The sequence below is a fragment of the Mastigoproctus giganteus genome, chromosome 1, assembly GCF_048544385.1.
Source record: "Mastigoproctus giganteus isolate SK-2022 chromosome 1, ASM4854438v1, whole genome shotgun sequence".
Lineage (NCBI taxonomy): Eukaryota > Metazoa > Arthropoda > Arachnida > Uropygi > Thelyphonidae > Mastigoproctus > Mastigoproctus giganteus.
Genome location: NC_143575.1, coordinates 59,279,850 through 59,301,096, shown reverse-complemented (window position 1 = coordinate 59,301,096; position 21,247 = coordinate 59,279,850). Strand labels below are relative to the sequence as shown.

Genomic DNA, 21,247 nt, shown 5'->3' with positions numbered 1-21,247 from the left:
TTGTGAACTCCCCTGATCGTTTGGTCATCCCGAAGTATAAACAGAAAATTTATTTTAAGTATTAGGTAGGTGGCCAAAATTCAGTGATCACTCAGTGTATGATACTTGCGTTTGGAAGCAAACGTTTGTTCATACTACGAAGAAATTGGGGGTATTGTAACTGAACAAAAAAAGGCAGCCACTTTAATATGCGCATCACTTCGGCTAAGATTTTCTCACCCACTAATATTCATTTTCCCCATCATCATCATCAGCCATTTTCAATCTATTGCAGGATGATGGACTCTCCAGGAACTTTCCAGTTCCTTCTGTTTGTGCAATGGCCATCCATTTACTACCCACGAACTATTGAATTTCATGTATCCATCTCCGTTGTTGTCGTCCAGGTTTTCTTTTAGCTCCTCTTGGGTATCATTCTGTTATTTTCTTAGTCCATCTGTCATCATGTCTTCGAGCTATGTGTCCTGCCCAAGTCCATTTCAGTTCTTTAGTTTTGATAAGAATGTCATTTATTCGTGTTTGCTGCCTAATTCACGTGTTTCTCTTCTTATCCAACAGTTTGTTTCAGATTCTCTTCCATTCTTTTCGTGAGAATTCTCTTCTCTTCCTTTGTTCCATTCATTTTCTCCAATTAATATTCAATTCTCCAGAGAGAGAGAGAGAGAGAGCAACCGTCTTAAAATTTCTATAAAAAATCATTTAAGTATATATACTAGATACGTGCAGGAATATCCCACATTTACAATAACTTTTTTAAAGCGTGACCATTCAAAATATTTATTAAATTTATTAATTCTCTTTATCTGTGATAGCTACACTTTTACAAGTCTAGTAAATTTTCCGCATTGTCTTAATTTAATTTTGCAATTTCCAGATAGTTCACAGCCATATTATCGTAGAGGACAGATTTAACATGGCCCACTAGAAAAAAAATAGGGAGGGGGGAATAATGCCTAAGAAGCTAGGTAGCCTTGTTATTGAATTTAAATCAATTTTCCAGCCATATTAATGAACTAATAAAAAATAAATAAATAAATAATATAAAAAATAAAAATACAGTAAATTTAAAAAATCTTTAACGGTATGCGAATTATGGGCCATCCCGTATATTTGGTTCCAAGGTTTTCATGGTTACGTGGTATAACCGTTTATTTGAATTCTGTCAGTACCATTATTGCTTGTTGTTTTTATGCTCTTTTTCCTTTTAAACTTAATTACTTGATTGTAAACGTATTACAGTTCTAGCATCATATTTTCCTGTGATGTGTAACTACATCAGAGTAAATAAACAGCTTTTATGATTCTTGTTATCGAAATTGTGGGATATGCAACATGCGCTGAATCATGGAATGGACAGAAGGCGTATACACTGCCCAACTAAAATATTAGAAAAGCTCTTGTAGACTTTCACCATCTTTAAATCTTTCTTGTAGACTTTCACCATCTTTAAATCTTTCTTGTAGACTTTCACCATCTTTAAATCTTTCTTGTAGACTTTCACCATCTTTAAATCTTTCTTGTAGACTTTTCCATCTGTACTAAAGAGAGCATAAATTGGGATTCGGTACACTGTAATAGCTGTTTTCAGTCCTCTATACTCTAATCGTGTCGACTCAAATACTAGTTGAGTCTTTTTTTTCCAACCTTTGGTTCTCCATAAAAGAATAATGGGTTCGCCACTTGTGGTGTTCCTTTAGAGCAGTTCTGATTCGAATGGTACCGGAGAATAGAAGAATTTTTCAAGCCATTAACAATCCGGACTGTAGTTAGTCGATCTGAAGTAAAGAGAACAGAGTTTTCTCCCAATCATTTATATTGGTTTTTGAGCCAATACAACGCAACATACAAATCGGTCAGTGAATGCACTTGTACCAACATCTCTTACTACATGAAATACCACAGTATGATGAAAGCCGATGGGCCAAGGAATCCCAAAAAATAACCAACAAACGAATCCATTTTCGGTCAGAACGAGTGGTTTTCGGAAGGGATAAGCTGCTGAATCTCCATATTTCGCAAAGCTGTTTTATTTTATTAGATCTCGGCCTAGACGTTAAGTATCCAACAATTGCTAGATAGTAGAACTGCTATTCGATTATTAAAAATACCTCTCTATTACTATAAAAAACTTAGTAGTCACTAAAATCACCTCCTTAAAAATATTTCTCATTCAGCATTTATATTTTTTAAAATTACTGACTCCACTGAAAAATTCAAAAGATGTCTAAGACCATTGTAAACACCTTTAAGCAAATAGAACTGTTTCATTTGCCAGTAGTTATTTCATTGAATAAATGCTACTCTATTACACTACGACTATCATGTGCTAATGGTTCTTTTGCTTGAAGATTCTTAATATCTATTATCTGTGCTGATAACTCCATCAACAATAATGCCTTTCCCTTGTGCTTATGATATGTTGAGGGAGAAATCAGCCTTTCAACAAATCCAGAAATGTTTTTCTACTAAGTGAATGACCAACTCATACGTTCCCATTAACATCTGGAAAATCAGAATCTTTCACAACAAGACAGTATGACCTGCTAGCCCCATATAGATTTTCATTACACTCACTTGATCTATAACGTACTCCTACTTAAATATTTTTTCCCAATATTTACGTTTTAGGATCCATGTGATTCTTGATCAAAAGGTAACTCCCCACCATTTCATAACCGTGTACCTTTCAATACACCTTCCATATTCAAATTCTGCATCTCGTATACAAGGATGACGCCATGTTTCTAATGTTCATACCAACTCAGCATTCAATGAGTTTACCTCCAAATTTATTTACTGTGCCAAGCATCAATGTAAGTATTGCCTATTCTCTCTTTTTAACTCCAAAACCGCCTGCAACAGTCTTTCCCCATCAACGTTGGAACTACAATTAGTTTTAACACTCTCTGGACAACTGTCTATTATTTCCCCATTACATAGTTTGGTCGGACATTCTACACCTTTGTCAGTATGAACCGATGGCACGCTCAACAGACAGGGAATTTGTAACTAAGGTGCAGCGAGTTTTTCTTAATGGGAAAAGCTCCAATCAGATCAGCAATGACTCTTTAAGAGTACCGCGCATATAGCTTTTATAACTCTAAGTGTGCCTCCGGTGTAAAAAAGATTGAGGATAACTACGTTATTGTACAGACCATGATTTAAAGTTGATTTCTGAAGAATATTCTGCTCAAACTACCCACATCACCCCACAAATCAAATAAGCAAATGAAATAAATGGAAAGGCTCATACTATTCGTTGATTCCATTCTCGGAAACAAAGGATGAATTTTTTTATTATCAAGAGGAAATTAATCCCAGTCTGTTGTGTTCTGCACCTTTTTCATAACGAAACTGAGTACCGCCCCTCCTATGTTAATGGTCACAGTTACCTATATTAACTGGTATTAACTATTTGATATTTCTTGTTCAATAACATCCCGAAATAATTCTCTCTAGAAGCCTACCAAGGAATTCTATTGATCAGTAAAAAAAAAATAATTATCTAAGTGCGTGTTGCAGGCGCTCTTAGCTATGTTTACAAAGCATGATCAGCACTCTTGGATAAAGAGTGAAGTGATATGGGGACAAAATACAAACGAATATTTCCGTAATTTAAAGTGTCCAAGCGGCCATGATCCATTGTCCTGTTGTACTGCGGCCAGGTGGGTAAAGTCGTGGATCGACTTAGCTTTCTTTGAAAGGGGAGAAGAGTTGTGTTTCCACTGCTTGGACTGCTCCTTTGTCTCTGGCTGAAAGTGGTGGGCCATGTCTCATTCATGGTCACGACACGTTCCAGGAAATTTGTTGGATCTGCTTGAAAACGATGCAAACGTTCACTTCACTTGACAACTCGTGTGCATTTTTGATCTGCTGTCAACAACTTTGTGACCCATCGCGCCTGCACCTTTTTCATAACGAGAATTATGTTATTATGTGGTACACACGTTCGGATGAGATGTCCAAGACACAGCCCTTGTGGGCATCACAATTGGTAGAATTTCCGTCGCCACACCCAGTGGAAAAGACCCGAGTTCGGAGTCCCGTCGATGACGTGAGGGATTTTTAGGGATCTTTTTCGCAAAGTGGCTGAGTTACAGACATCATATATACGGCACAATATGGTCTAAGTTGCTGATGCGCCTAAAACCCTGTTATAACAGCAAACAATAGCCGAAGACTGGAAATGTACCGAACTGTCGCTCGTCGATCACTTATTACCAGATCATGCACACTGTGCACAACGTCTAGAGCGATGGACGTTGCAGGTCTTACCCACAGCGTCGAAGATTACCCACAGATTCCAGGCTCCCGTTCCCTCGTTTAAATTCTACTGCCCTCTTCTTAACCAAGGAACAGGAAGAGGCATCCTCCCTTAATGCTGTGACCATATCGTCATGAATTGCCTTTGGTGTGAATCCCTTTTCCCCCAAATATTAGATGACTGCAGGATGACTGATTTTATTCATCTTTCCTCATTAATTTATGGACTTTAGTTGTAATTCAAAAAATACCTTATTGAAACTACTAGCAACTTGAAGGGTTATTATTTGAAGTGTTATACATATTAAGTACGGAATTTTTAACACTATACCACTATCCTCTCATACTGAGACCACGAACTTTTCAAAGGCCCCTTCATAGGTTACTGAGCTTGCGCCTGTTCTGTTTAGCCTTTTTACACTTTCTTATCCACTGGTGTTTTTCCTCCTGCTTGAAATTTTTCTCATATACAACTAGCTCCTAAATGGGATAACAAATTCTTTCCCTTCCAATTACCATGCCACCGCACTAACCTCTACTTTTTCCAGAGTAATAGAGAAATCCATGAATAGCCAAATCTTAAACTATCTTTAACTTAAGCTCGGAACACTCCATCTGATCAATGATCGCCAATATGGATTGGTGAAACTGAAGCAGTTGCCCTTGACATTTCTAAGGCTTTTGATGGTGTTTGGCATGAAGGTCTTCTAAACAAGCTCCCATTTTATGGCCTGCCGACTGCTTGTTGCAACTAGATATACAGTTTTCTCTCTGACGTTCACTGCGGATGATGATTGACGGCTGTCAATCATCATCCGCAGTGAACGTCAGAGAGAAAACTGTATATCTAATGCTGATGTTCTGCAAAGTTCAGTGCTTTTTTTCAATGCTCTTTTCCATTGAGTTCAGTGCTCTTTTCCACCAGTATATTGATAACCTTCTTCTATTCACTGGAAATCCTATCCAAAGCTTGGCTGATGATAACACACTACATTCCACCTTTCAGTTTCTCAAACTGTAAGATAGAATGTAGTGGAACCCTGCCGTGCCTAGACAGTTTCAACGTCTCGAATATATGCTGCTGTGGCCTGTTTCACAGGTCAGGCTCCTTACTGTCCAATCAAAATTAGGATAACTTTAACGTAGTTTTCTCCTTGTTCTTCTTCTTCGCGTTTGAAGAATTGCGTCCACAACTGCCATCCAGGTGCTTTCCAGATGTATTCCGTTAGATCTTTCCTTAACTTTTCCTGAACTTTGTTTTTATATTCGAAAAGGCATTTCTCTTGGTTATGATGGTATTGAAATTGACAGTACTTCTCCAAATTTAGAAAAATCTCGCGGTTATTAACTTCTTGATAGGTGGAAATCTCGTTGGCTCTTTCTGTCAAGGGTATTACCACGAAGAAATTTTTTCCGGACGTTGCTATTCTTACTAAAAGCTTTTTCAATTGGTTTACACCAAGTCTTTCTACTAATTTTCTTTTGACGGACACGGTTCTTCAAACTTTTCATACTTTAATCCTTCTAATACCTATCTATGTAGTTGTGGCTAGGTGGAAAACTAGGAAACGTTTTGTTTATCTGTCGACAATACAACGATTTTCGACAGGAACTCTTTTCTGGTGCTGCCTTTATTTCCCCTGATCAGGTAAACTTATTTTTATACACTGCTTCTAATTGCCAATTTTTTTACAAATTTTGAAAAATCTGTTTTTGAAAGGTGTAATTGGTTTCATTCAATTCGATCTGCCTCTACTTCCAATAATTCGTAAATCTTGTTTGCTTCTCCTTCTTCTCATATCCAATCTTTTACATAAATCACAAGAATTTGAAATAAAGCGTTCAAATAAATTACTTCTTACATCCTTAGTATTGTCTCAATTTTACTTAGTTTATTACCCTGAAATTACTAAAGTTGTATCGTATTGTACATATTTATGTATTTAAACCTGATAAGTCTCGGGTTTTTTCCCCGATCCATTTCTCCTTTTTTTTTTTTTTTTTTTGGGTACCATTGGAGGGAACACCAAGGGTACGAGATTTACTAGACCCGGTGATATAGCACTACCTCCATGACTGCGGGATCTTGCCCATCCCTGGCCTATTTTACAGAGTCTGTGTCTGTCATCTAAATCAATTTCTCGAATATCAATCCATCAATTCCTTAAATGCCGATCTCCAAATAATTTTCCAATGGACGAAAAAAAAACTTAGCTTCAATCGCTCTAAAACCCAGTCTTATTTCTCCTATAAAAAAGAGTACACTCTTCCTTTGCCCACCTCCGATGGCACTCAGATTTCTAGACATTATTACATACTCCTATTGGGAATTACCCCGACTTATAACCCCTCTTGACATAAGCGCATCACAAATGTTTCTTCTTCTACATCTAAAAACTGGTTTTTCTTTTCGCTCTCGGCGTTACTTTTTCTTCTAAACAGCTACTCACACTGTACAAATCCGCCTACCATGGAATATTATTCCCATATCTGGGGGGTAAGAAAACCTCTCTCAAACTTCTAGATTCTGTTCAAAAGAGGGTAGTCAATATAATTACAAATTCTCTCCGCTCTTTGTCTCATAAACGCTCAGTTTCTGCTGCCTTTTTTATAGATACTTCCATGGGTAGTGTTCTTCTGAATTAGCATCTGTAATTCCCCCTCACTTTTCCAAAACAGCCCGAACGCGTGCTGCAACTAGTCAGCATACATTTACTGTCCATCTTCAAATTCACACAACCAACTTCTCCTCTTCCTTAATTTATCCCTTCAATTTCCGTTTTCTGGAATAACTTCTATTTAAATGCAGTTCCAGAAAATTACAATCTACAGAAATTCAATTCTAATGTGAACACGTATCTTCTGTCTTCCCACCCTTCAACCCATACTCGATACTTATTAGTGCAGGTTCTAATACCATTCGTGTGTGGGATTTTCATATATGTAAAAAGTACATCTTATTCTGACTTGTTTATCCGAGGAGCTGAGGCATGGCAGAACCGAAAATACATTGAACTTCATTCTCAATGCTTCCATTCTACAGCTTGCTTCAGCTGTAGAATGGAAGGGATCCGCTCTTCGTTCTGCATAGCTTGCACTGACAGTATTTCACTGACTCTGTGCCCATTGAATTAAAAAAGGTTTACTGTACTGATTGGGAAAAATTTCCTTAGACAGTGAGAGGAATCTGTTTATATACCACAGTTGGCAGATCAGATTGGAAAGGCGTACAGTTGGGTCGGTTGTAGGCACTGCTGGAAATATCTCACCACTACTACCGCATTGAGCAGCCTCGTCAGCTCCTGTGGGACTTTCCAAATCGCAGTTGTTACAATCTTCTGAGGATTTTGCTGCTTTCCAGGTATTTGCAAACTTGGTCTTCCGGCGAAGGTGTAGGCGTGTATTGTTACCAATTGAGACAGTGGACACAGAATATGGGTTTGCTGATGTGGCCTGAAGAGCGTAAAATGAAACTAGTTTATTCATTTTCAAAATGATTATGTTTTTAATCTCTAAATTAAGCAAGCATAGATGTGTACTACCAGGTTCTGAAAACAGGTGGGTGCTTGCTCTGTTTTGATACATAATGAAGCTGATACTGATAATCACTGGTGTTATTAACACTGGTATTTTTGAGGGCTAGATTGCCTCTAAAATACGTTGGACTGGACTTGTTTTTATAGGGAAAAACGGGCATAGCATGGTAGGTCTCCGTCAGCTGCTATTATACTCATTGAATGCTGAATCTTCAACTTGTGTTATTAGGGTGGCGCAGCTCATTGTGATGCACTGTAGTTGGATATTCTAGCTCAAAGATTTCTCTAATGAGACTTCAAGATCAGGTGCTGAGCTCACATTCCTAACCTTGTAATACAGTGTGGATTGGAATCACAATCTCAACCTTGGACTATATCATGGACCTGAATTTTTTTGTTGTTGCTGACCCTGTCGCCGTAGGAGACGGGGTGGGACTCTTCTATCAGTACTAAACTCTAAGAATCATAGTAATAGACGCCTCCACGGGGCAGGCTCCATGGAGGCTAACGAAAACTAGTGAGGGTGTACATTCGTGCACCAGAGGCCGATCCTTTAACACGAACAACACAACTCAAGAGCCCTCGTGGGTAGCACCGATGGGTATAATAACCGTCCTCAACACAACGGGTGGAAAACGTCTATCTCTTAACTGATGTGGACTCAGTAAGGTCCCAAATGGCAGAAATGTGTTATTGCCTGGGATTACTGCTGCCTAATGCAGCATCTTTCACTGGGTAAGAGTAATCCCAGAATAATATACCATTTGGTAGCGCCAGACGTAAGGCGTAAGGAAGAAACCAACAGTCTGACTTTAATTAACTTCTCTGAGCAGTACAAACAGGCTGCTATAACAGCCCATGAAGTTTTTTGCCAATGTTATACAGGAATTTTGCCGGCAGAGATGATGAAGTGATTATCAAAATAAATTAAAATTGATTAATAAGTAATTAATAATTGATTACTTCTTAACTACTTTAATTAATTTAAGTACTAAAATATTTAGTAATAACTAAATGAAGTACGATTTTTTTTTTTTTTTTTGCTTGTACTGTATAAGCTTTGAATTGCGTAAAATATTATCAGCTTGTTCGTAATTTCTGTAATATCTTTTTTTTTTATTTTCATTTTTTATTACGCGTTCTATTCTGTCATAAAAATCATCGAAAACAGAAAAAAATATGTTCTAATCTGCAATATTAAGAATTTTATGCGTTTTTAATAGTTAATTACTTTAGCATTATTTTCTAAAAATAATTCGAAAATTTTCAGTGTGAAGACAATTATATTCGTGTAATTGTGACAATTATATTTTAATCAATTTAAGACACAATTTCAAACTGAATTCATTTCACCAAAAAAAAAAAATAATAATAATAATAATAATAATTAATTAATTAATTAAAACACTGGATTAAAACGAATTGTAAATTAAATAATTTCAGGAATATGCAAACCATCGAGCCATATTTTCTTCTTATTATTAAGAATATGCGTTACTAAGAAAACCTTGAGTTGAATTAATGGATAAAATTTTCGCCTTAAAAAAAAAAATAGTTCAGAACAATCTGCGCATGCCACATAAATGAACTAAAATGACCTAAAAACTGAATAATTGCATCTAATTCTCTTGCATATTTATCTGGATATTTTCTAAATTTATCGTAACAAATATTTGGAACTAAAATGTACTATTACTTAACTACAATAGATTTTAGTTAAATGCAACTATTTGGTAAAGACTTAGTAGAGAGAGTTATACACCATACTATATTCTGATGTCAGTTCTAGGATCACTAGATAAATATGCAAGATAAGTAGATGCAAATGTTCAGTTTTCAGATTATTTTAGTTCGTTTATGTGGCATGCGCAGATTGTTCTGAACTATTTTCTTTTTAAGGTGAAAATTTTAATCCATTAATCCATCAACTCAACGTTTTCTTAGTAACGCATATAAGTTTCATGATAACAGCAGAATGCGAGAAATGTAATTAAAAAGTATTATTTTTTCAATATAAAACGAGAATAGTAATGCGGGTAAATGGAAAATGGTCAATAATAGGATGTCAGCGAGAAGGGCTGCGTAGACAAAAGTATTACCTTACCTGGAACTGAGGTCCGTAACAGAACGTGATCTACCATACAACAGACGCAAAGTAGGCTCCTGCAGTCATCAGCCAACATACTCCATGACTGAACTACTCTCTCCATTTTCCTAGTCTCGACTTCATCCTTTACCTCTCTGTCTCTCACTCTTACAACCTTGTCTTGGGATCGAGGCTGCATGGCAAACAAGTTTTGTCGCCGCACACTGGCAAGGCATCCCGCCCACCTGACAGATATTCGTAAAGTTTTAGCCAACACGGGAGACTTAATTGCCACCAGCTCTCGCGTCTGGATCGCCTTCATCCCCCCCTCCATTCTCCCACAGAGGTTGAAGGTTAATACAATCCAGAAGAAATGATCTTGAAAAGATATTTGACTTAATTTAACTGGTTAATTACATAACAGCGGGTACGGTAATAGCACAAGCGATCTCTATTGCATTCCGTGTCATTGTCAGGTCATCCTCAGACTCACGTGACTGTCTATTATTCAGATTACACCAGCTGAGGTATTATGTGTGTTGAACTGAACAAGAAACTTACCAAAGTAACCAAAATTTCTTAAATACAAACAACAGTATTTATAAAAAAATTATTATAAAACCACTGTCATGTGGATCTTCTTTTCTTCATGGAAATTAATTGAATTTTCTCGGCCCGTGTCGTGTTCATACACCATCAAATAATATACTATCTGAAATAAAAGGCTAACGGTCTCACAGCAATTATTTATTTTTTTGGAAGGTGTTTCTAGTGCAAACATATGCTTGACTTCTTTTATTATCATTATTATTATTATTATTATTAGCCATATGGTGCAAGGAAGGCTGAGGCTTATGCTGCACCAGCCAAAAATAAAATTGCTGAGTCACCTTGAGAGAAAGAGAGAGAAGTAGAAGGGAATCACCAAGAAAGAGAAGACTGATGGTATCCAGCTCAGGACCTTGGGTGTGCCAAACCCATACTCACCAGATGTGATCCCTGGGGTTGTTTTTAATCAGTTTAGTTTGTTTTCTGGTGTTATAAACAGACCCAAAACTAAAATTAAGGTATGGGGAACGAGGTATAACGAGGAAATTCGCCCGGATATTCAGAGGTCGGAGGAACCTTCAAAAATCTTAGGGGGGGTTCCCTTTCGGAGTATGTAGTTCTGTAGTCCCAATAAAGACGCTCAAAGAAATCACAGAAAAAGAATTGGCCAGTTAGATTACTCTTCCTTTCGAGGGCAGAGTTACCGTGCTATGGATAATAGTGGTTCTGGCACTAAACCACTTTTTTTTTGAATATTGAAATGGAATTTGAACTGGAGCAAGCAGATGGACTGAGCTCACACTCCACAGTAGGTTCTTCCAAGTTTTCTAGGATCGGAAGATTCTAGAAAAATTGGAATTCTAGAACAGAAATATCTGTTCAACATTAAACAGCAAGGGGGTTTGTATTACCGAATTTGCATTGGTTGCGTCTGGCACACAACCTCTGTCAGTTAGCCAAAATTTTGGGAGGGAACCATGTGAAAACGATCCTGGTCAAGTACAATCTGAGCTTTAATTTGGCTGTTTACGGAGTAGAACAGCGGGTACAAGCAGAGACCATGTCAGCGGTTTAGAGGGAACTTGTCCAGGTTACAATGAAATTAACTTCCACAGAATATCAGCTCGAAGAATCCTCAAACGGTAAAACTACATTCACAGAACCCCAGATGATACACTGCCGTTTGACCCAAGGTTGAACACAACATCTATGTTTAACAATATATCCATCAAGAGCTGGAACATGAAAATTGGTGAGATGCAGCCTGGCGAGTGGTTTTAAAGGCACCTTCCTGCTAATGCCATTAAAGCTCGAGTCAGCAAATTCTGCAGTCTGCTATGTAACTACTGTGAGGCGCAGAATACAATGGCTCACGCCTTCTTTTCCAGTCACTCAAGAAGGTTCGGACCAAAATGTATCGGGATATTTGGATCAATCGGTTAACGAAATTGCAGGTTTTGTACCTGCAGTTCCCATCCCCCCCCTTGTGAATAGGGACTCAGACTTTCAGAGGATTAATCTCTGCTATCAAAAGATTCATGATTCTGTTGCGTATACCAGCACGGCTGAGTAGGCTGGTGTAGAGACAAGTCACGCTTAATCTAAAACTTCAGAGTTTGACTTCTCGGCTGTAAGTTAGGTTCAACGTAGGAATAGGTGAACTTAGTTTAGGTGGTCAGTGGTCATCTAAGACACTGGTAATGGCAGTGATTAGTATACAGAAATAAATCAAGCCTGGATGGATATTGGATATGGCTCGTTCCGATTTCATAATGATAGGTATCCGTCTTCTTCTACTATCATATTTTTTCACTCTGCCCTTTTCTTTTCTCACGTCCATCCCCAAGGACCCTTGAAAGTAAAAGTTTACTCATCCGGGTGACATTGGTCTAGCGGCTTCAGAACTGACAGACTAATCTCACCCCAGGATAATCAAGGGATCTATCAATTAGCCAATCACAGAGATCGCAACCACCAACAGATTTCAAACATCGTGCTACCGGAGCTGGCACATTGCGTCAAGTAGCGTTCTAATCATCCATCATTACGTGGTCCCTTGTCATGCCATGCCATGACACCGCCGCCAGCATTTGTAGTAGTGACCAGTAAGAACTAATGGTATAATGAATAGCGTTGTATAATCTTCAGCGAATCCATCCGAGACACCATATTCCACATATAATTCTTAACACACATATCACCAAAGTCCCGACAGTGTCTTCATGATATTGACATATTTTCTGGCTTGACATGGTCATAAGTACACGTGTCTCAGCTCCTCAGCCAGCTTAATCTTAGCTTAGCTAGCTTGGAACACATATATGGCTCCAGAGTCTTACTTATAAACTATAGCGATCGATAACACTACTGTTGGGGCGTCGTGAGCATAGCAAGCTTAGTTGGTGCGTATTAAATGCCAAAGCACCTAAGGCTATGAGGAGCCAGTATATTTGGAACGTGTTTTAGTTGAACAGTCCTTGATGAAATTTCTATATTTCCAAATAACGGAACAATACATACACCGTTCAAAAAGGCTGGCAAAAAAATTTATTTTTGATTACAAGAGATTATTTGTAGCAGAGGAATACAATTTTTACAATAATACTCTACAAGTTATGAGATTTTTTATGGACACAAATCTTTATTTATATAACAAATTTATAGCAGCAACTGATTAGTCTATCCATCACCACATTCCAATTACTCCGTTCACGACGAAAAAAAAACATCAATTGGAACTGTTGCAACTTTCCGGCATGCGACATCTTTCAAACTCCTCGGAGAGTCTGTGTTTATCTTCTAGGTTTGGCAACCTAAGTACCGAACACTGCACCCTTTCTCCAATACATTCTAAAATTAACATATACATTCACTGGCCAAAAAATTAAAAACCTTTTGAAACTGGCGTCAATTGCAAAAGGTTTCTAATTACAAAATAATCAAAAGTACGGAATGCAAGTACGGCATGTCATACCATGACAACCTACGTTGTCACATGGCAGAGAAAAAATCAGTTTTATGTAGCTAGAGGCAATAATACCATGGCGTTTACAATAGATGAACTGGCAGGGGTGTTAAAGAAACTTAATTTTGCAAAATGTCCAGGAATAGATTTGATTGAGAATGCATTTATAGTGAGGTTTTTCAAGTTGATACCTAACATGTTGCTTCTGTTATACAGGGTGTTTCAGTTAAACGTTTCAGAACTTCTAAGAGGGGTAGAGTACATCCTGACAACTCGAAATCATATAGCAATGTGGGGTCGGAAATGCTTTCCTGAAGCGGTGTTGTACACAGAAGCACCATAAAAAGAAAAGAGACCGTAAGTGAGAAATCGTTTTAATAATACATGAAAAGAAGCAAAAGGTACATGGATTAAAGTAAGTGTTCGAAGTTTCTTCCACGGGCTACACGCCTCACATCTCCGACGCATGGACATCCGAACATTCTGGAATACTCCAGGCGAATTTCGAATTTCTTCGGCAGCTACTGCGATTCTTGCAACCAGCTCCTCAGCATTGTCAACAGGGGTGTCATAAACTAGCGATTTCATATGACCCCAGAAATAAAAATCAAGACATGATAGGTCGGGTGACCGAGCAGGCCAACGCACGGGACCACCACGTCCGATCCACTGTTGACCAAATGTGACATCCAGGTAGTTACGAACATCTCCGCTATAATGGGCAGGGGCTCCATCGTGTTGGAACCACATTGTCTGTTGCGTCGATGCAGAAATCTGTTCATCTCTCAAAAGTTGTGGCAATACTTGCTGCAGAAAGATCAAGTAGATAGGTCCGGTTAGACGACACGGTAACAGGTAAGGTCCGATGAGGTGATCTCCCATAATACCGGCCCATACATTGACCGAAAATCGAATCTGTGCTGCACGACGTCGCACGACGACTTCTGTGTACAATACCGCTTCAGGAAAGCATTTCCGACCCCACATTGCTATATGATTTTGAGTTGTCAGGATGTACCCTACCCCTCTTAGAAGTTCTGAAACGTTTAACTGAAACACCCTGTATAATAAGTGCTTAGAGGAAGGACTGTTTCCATTGAAATGGAAGATTGCTTTATTGAGGCTAATTAGGAAGCCTGGGAAACCTTTATTTGAGCCTAAGTCGTACCGTCCAATTGCTTTGTTGGCTAATCTGGGGAAAGTGTTAAAGAGGTTAATGTCAATACGTTTACAAGAATTGTTAGAACGCCATAACATGATTACACCTAATCAGTATGGTTTTACACCGGGAAAATCGTGCGAGGATGCTCTTTTGGATTTTCAAACATACATTTCAAACTCTGATTCAAAATATGAACTTGCTATATATATAGATTTTGAAGATGCGTTCGACTCAGTATGGTGGGAGGCAGCTCTTTCTCAACTGTGTCGTGTTGAGTGTTCTAAGCATAGTGGCATAGTGTTTTGTGGAAGGCGCCACCGGTTATACAGTCTGTTCAGGAGTTATTTTTCTGAGAGATATGTGACTGTAAGGTCTAAAAATTTTCTCCTTCAAAGACAAATTACGCGAGGTTGCCCTCAGGGCTCTGTATTAGGTCCTTCCATTTGGAATCTAGTGCTACAGAACTGGCTGGTTCGACCACAAGTAAATTGTCATGTGATAGCTTTTGCTGATGATGTCACATTAATTGTGGCAGGTCGATCACGACGACAGGATTTGGAGCAAAATGCAAACCGTGTAATAAATTATATTAATACCTGGGCACAAGGATTTAAGCTTACCATTAGCCCCCAAAAGACCAAAATGATGCTTTTTAAAACAAAATTTGATTTGGGACTACCGCCGCAAATAAAATTAAATGGGAGACAGTTGACTATGGTTTCTGAAACTAAATACTTGGGGCTCATTATTGATCACAAGTTGTCTTATTATGCGCATATAACCCATCTACATAGCAAGATCAGGAAATTTGCCGGTTATATTATAAGAGTATCAAGAGCAGATTGGGGTGTGTCCATAAAACTTTATTTCTATATTATAAGGTGGTGTTTCTGCCTATGGTTACGTATGCAGCGGGAGTTTGGTCTCACAGAGTGGCTCTTGTTAGATTTCAGGCTAAATTAAACTCACTGCAAAGAACAATGCTTCTCAGTATATTAAGGGTATGTAGAACTGTAGCTACGACTGCACTTCAAGTGATGGCTGGGGCAGTCCCCTTGGATTTGTTCGTGGCTTATCGAGGGCTGTGCTATGGCATTAAGAAGAAAATACCTACTAGACTTGTTGGCATAGAAGCTGATATAAATTCTGACATTAAGAGGGAGAAGAGAAGATGTTTAAATGAGATTGTTAACTTGTGACAAACAAGATGGGACACTGTATCTTCTGGTCGAGTGACAAAGAAATTTATTCCGGATGTTACCTTTTTAAGTGACAGAACAGTTCGAAGCTGGTTTACACCAAGTTTACAAACATCATTTTTAGTAACAGGTCACGGCTCAATGAAAGTGAAATTATTTCAGTTGGGACTTTCGGATACAGATCTGTTTTTGTGGAGAGGTTGAAAGTTGGCACCATATATTATATGTGTGTACAATTTACGATACTGTCAGGGAAATAATCAGGGAAATCATTACTGAGAATGAGTTAGGCCGGGAAGAGATGTTCTTATCTAATAGGAGTGTATTTCAATTATTCCAGGATTTTGCAAAGGGAGCCTTTGAATTGAGGAAACGCCTGTTAAACAGTTGAACCAGAATAGTGTGTTGGAAAGATTACTGAAGTGTGTCCAGAATGCTCAAGAGACTAATGGTGATGATGAGGAGGATTTTTATTATTTTATTTATTTATTTTTATTTTTTTTATTATTTTTTTTATTTATATTTTATTTATTTTTATTATATATATATATATATATATATATATATATATATATATATATATATATATATATATTTTTTTTTTTTTTTTTAGCTCTGGATTGGGCCCCCAGAGGATTTTTTTTTTTTTTTTTTTTTTTTTGTGTTGTTGTTGTCTCATAACCTGAGACCTTATGCGTCCCATCTACTGGAACTGGCCCACCTTCCCGTGATGTGGACGAGTATCTGGAAGCAGCCTTCCTGGTGATAGCTGCTTCTAGGTAGCCAAGAGGTCAGCATAACACAACAACACAACATGCATTAACTACACGAACATTGAACTATTACACGCTGGCCTGTTTTGCAGAGTCTGTTCAACGTACAAAGAAACGAGGTGGATTTGAACGGACGTTCTAGGAGCCACCCTACCTATACACACACATGTTCACATGTCACATGGTTTGATCACAAGTTCCTAGATATCAGAAAAATACTGTACGCTTTCCTGAGGCTTCTTAGTCGATCCAATAATGGAGAAGACTGGTGAACTTTCCGATTTTCAGAAGAGTGTTACTGTTGGAGAACGTTTAGCAGGAGTTACTGGATATTGAAAATTACTGGTCGAAAGCAACCATCTCAAAAGTATACAATGAGTGAAAGACGAGAGGAGAATGCATCTCTAAAAGCAAGAAATGTGGCAGAAAGTCGGTACTCCAAGAACGAGATGGCAACTGTTTAAAGCAAAATGTGTGCCAGAATAGAAGGTCCAATGTGCATCAAATGACTGAAAAATTCTATTTAGGCAAAGAAAGATCCATTTACAATTGAACTGTGCAGAGGGAGTTGAAGAATCTGGGCTTTAGTAATCGTGTGTCTATATGAAAGCCACTTCTTTCTGTAAAAAAGCGAGATTCCACTAAAGTGGTGCTGCAACACCAAGGCTGGTATGTGAAACAGTGAAAAACAGTCACGTGTTGTAATGAGTCCCGATTTCACACTTTTTTTACATCGATGGTAGGGTGAACGTGTTGTGTGAACCTCATGAAACCATACATGCAGATTGTCTCGTGTCCACCACTCAAGCGGCTGGAGGTGGTATCTTGGTAGCGGGTATGTTCTGTTGGTACGGACTGAGTCCGCTGATATGGTTAGAAGGTCGTGTTACCTCAAATGAATATCCTTCTGTTGTACTGGGCCAGCTTCATCCTGAAATGTTTCATTTTTACTCGGATTGCGATGGATACTTTCAAGACGACAGTGCTAGCACTGTCCGTGGAAAAATTGTATCTGAATGATTCGAGGAACATTTCCAAGCTCTCCAACATCTACATTGGCTGCCTAATTCTTCAGATCTGGATCCATCAGAGAATGTCTGGGATATGTTGGAAAAGGCAGTTCGACTTCTCAATTCTCTAACGACTACAATGCAACAGCTGACAAACGTCCCGATGGAAGAATGGTCAAAACTGGAGCTAGACTCCCTCAGAGAGTTAGTGGAATTTATGTCACGACGTGTACGGGCTGTAATTCAGGCAAAATGTGGCCCTACTAGATATTAAATAAAGGGTTCTAATTTTCAGCGAGGGCACTTTCTACTGTTTCCACTTTCTTCTATGTGAAATGTATACATCTTTTAAAACGCATGTGCAAGTTGGAGCGCTGAGGTGTAGTTCGTTTGTAAGGTGAAAAGTCCAGTTTCACTGAACAAGAAGGAAAAAAAAAAAAAAAAAAAAAAAAAAAAGGTGTGGCGTAATGAACTCAGAAATATTTTAGAGTATTTATATTTTAAGTTTATAAATAAATCTTTATTTGTTCTCCCAAAGTAAGTAAAGTGTTACATTGGTGAGTGACAAATTCCCTTCACAGCAGTTAAATGCCAGGGGATTTTTTTATATATATAGGCTTATAAGAAATTTATATGCCTATAAACAAGTAGAACATTTAAACTGAACTAATTATTTAAAGAGAAATAATAAAATTTTCGCAGTCGGCAGGATTCGAACCTGCGCGGGAATAACCCAATGGATTTCAAGTCCATCGCCTTAACCACTCGGCCACGGCTGCTCGTATTTGCGTTCTTATGATAATCTAAAACTATTTATGTTATTATATTTGTGTTTATTCTACATCTCACTCACCTAGTGCCCTCGTGTGACACCTAGTGCACAGTTGGTAGAATCGCCGTCCTCCCCACAACCGGCGGAAAAGACCTAGTTAGAGTTCTGTCGAGGACATGAGGAATTTTTATGGTCCTTTTTCACAACGTGGCTGAGTTAGTCAGTCTCACAGGCGATGGTCGCATGGGTTTTTCGTCCAACAAACAGAAAATCTACCTCAGAACACGAAATTTACAGATAGTGTACACGGAGCAATATGGCCTTAGTCGCTAATGTTCCTAAAACCCTACTACAACAACAACAACTCACCTACTACTAATACCAATAAAAATGGTAGGTGCACTGAAAGTAGATTTCGCATGGGGCGACGTTTTACTTTGAGTCTGCTCGGATTGTAATGCCTTTCCAAAATAAATTTTGAATTGGACACGATTCTGGAATTTTTGAAAACTCTAAACGGATGCAGCGCTTGTTGAAACGCTACACAGACCATCAATCTCAGATGAAAAAAAAAAGGGCGGGAACATAAACTTTAAAGACATGTTTCTACTGGCGGGGAGCACCATAAGCACACATAAATTCATTATGTAAAAATAAACTAATGAGCTGGCAAAATTAAAATATATACAAAATATCGATATTTGCCTCAATATATCGCAAATATATCGATTTGTCGTATATATCATGCTACTGAGTACGCTAAGTGCCCTGTACGTTCTTTTATCGTGCTATTCTTTTACAAATTTGAGATCGATTTCTCTATTTAAGAGTTATTTATATATCTGCTTAAGATTTATTCCCCTAATAGAAGGTCGAATTGTTTGTTCACAAGAAATGCTTCAAAACCGTTCCGTTGAAATGTATTTCTAGCATAAAAAGTTTGAGTAATTTTATGAGACATTTTACACGCATAACAGATTTTTATTCAATAGCGAAACTAAAAATTCTGTACCCAGACTCACGACGCCCCTCCCACCCCATGTCATGCCAACTACCCATCAAGAATCCCTTGCCTTTCGGAACAGAAGGGCAAGGGATTCGGAACGGAACCCATGGCTTCCGTAAGGCCAGACTCCCTAAACCTGGAGGTATGGTAACTTCGCCACTGTTTTTATTGGATCTCACAGTAAAAACTACAACTTGCTCTGCAAAGAGCAAATCGACCAATGAATACACTCAATTATATGGCATAACATATTGATACGTCATGGAGTTAGTTCATTTGGTGCTTAACACACACCGACCCTAATCTAAACGACCAGTCGATAATAAGAAAAGGGTAAGCAGCAGCCATTATCAATCCACTGCAGGGTGGAAGCCTGCTCAACCAATCATGTCGAGGGAAATAGATCATAATCTGCCACGCTGGTCCGGTGCGGGTTGACAAATCGACCGTATTTAGCAGTCAGCCCTGGTCTACTGGCATTGCTGCTATGAAGGGTCTATTGTATATACCACGTTTGTATACAATAAAGATTATATACTCAAAGAGCGTTGCTACTGCACTCCTGCCCTTGACCACTCAGCTACAGAGGCCGTCTACTCCTTACTTATCTAGATAGAGAAGTGATATTATTAACTTGGAGTAGTAGAAGACTGAGTAGAACACTGAGGCGACTCGTCTTGAAAGTGAAGCTTCTCGTATATACTTAAAACTTCCTACTGAGCAAATGCATTTTTTTTTATTTAGAAGTATTTTAATTGTAAGATTCTTTTTAATTTTTTTAGAAAAAACAGTCGTATGGCTAAAGGTAACTATAAAAATAAAATAAAAATGGATTTTTAATTATTATTTAACAAACGAATACTTCCTCTTCTCTAAAAACCTCTTCTTTTACTGTATTCTTCTTCTATTTAACTGTAATAACACCGCAGAAGTTGAAATTATTTAATAATATACATTGGCCGAAAAAAAAAAGAAAATAATTTTTTTTTTTTTTTTTTTTTGGTATTAAGACCGTCACAGAGAATAAATGCAAATGGATGAAAAGAAAAGTGTGGCGTGGGTTGATGACATTGTTGCCTTCTTGAGCAAAAAATCAGCACAGGCTCTTTGACTGCAGTAATCTGAAGACAGAATGGGGAAAAAACGCGTGATTAATCAGACTTCGAAAAAGGTCTTATCGTGAATGCACGTTTAGCAGGAGCCACGATTCAAGAAACAAAAGACATAACAGGTTTCTCAACAGCACCCATCTCAAAGGTTTTTAATTACCGGAAAGCAAATGGTTTTCCACAACTGAAAGGAAAAACTATAATTCAAGGCCGAAGTCGTCGTACTTTAAGGATCAATGTACGGAAAAATAGGACATTCAGTGTGCAGAAAATAACATCTGAATTCAACCAAACTCAGAACTGCTCTATTTCAACCCGTACCATGCGTAAGGAATTGAAGAAATTGGGAACTGGCAGTCGCCTGCCTATTCGGAAGCCACTTGTTTCAGAGAAAAACAGAAAAATCTGCTTGTAGTGGTGCCAGGAAACATGATTGGGCAGCGAAACAATGGAAGAAGTGGAAATCCATTTTTAACCTCAAGAAGCGATGGATTCTGCCTGCCTTGTTAAGACAACCCAAGCATTGGAGGTGGTATCATGATATGCGGAATGTTTTATTAGCACAGACTGGATCCGTTGATACCGGTCGAATGTCATCCAGGGAGTACCTGAGTTTTGTATCAGATCTACTGCACCATTCAATGTTACGTTTTCATCCCGATGGTGATGGCCACAACTTAGCGCATCGTGCGAGAATGGTTCGAAGAACATGATAAGGATTTCCACTATCTTCCCTAGCCCCCAAATTCACTTGATCTCAATCCTGTTGAAAATGTATGGGACGTGCCGGAGAGAGCTATTCGGCAACGAAGTCCTC

The 21,247-nt window shown here is 38.3% G+C and overlaps 1 protein-coding gene and 1 non-coding gene across 3 annotated transcripts in view; both read right to left on the bottom strand.

The window, feature by feature from the left end:
* LOC150090827 (uncharacterized) overlaps positions 1 to 21,247 on the bottom strand; it is a 147,848-nt gene that overhangs the window by 108,729 nt on the left and 17,872 nt on the right. The window contains exon 1 of one of the 2 annotated variants that reach the window (XM_090380236.1): positions 9,904 to 10,014. The exons of the other annotated variant lie outside the window; for it this stretch is intronic. The gene's annotated coding sequence lies outside the window, so the exon portion shown is untranslated. Of the gene's footprint in view, positions 1 to 9,903; positions 10,015 to 21,247 lie in introns of those variants that run through there. 2 annotated transcript variants of the gene reach the window in all.
* Positions 18,241 to 18,322, bottom strand: TRNAS-UGA (transfer RNA serine (anticodon UGA)). Its single transcript has one exon. It is a non-coding gene; the product is annotated as a tRNA-Ser (tRNA).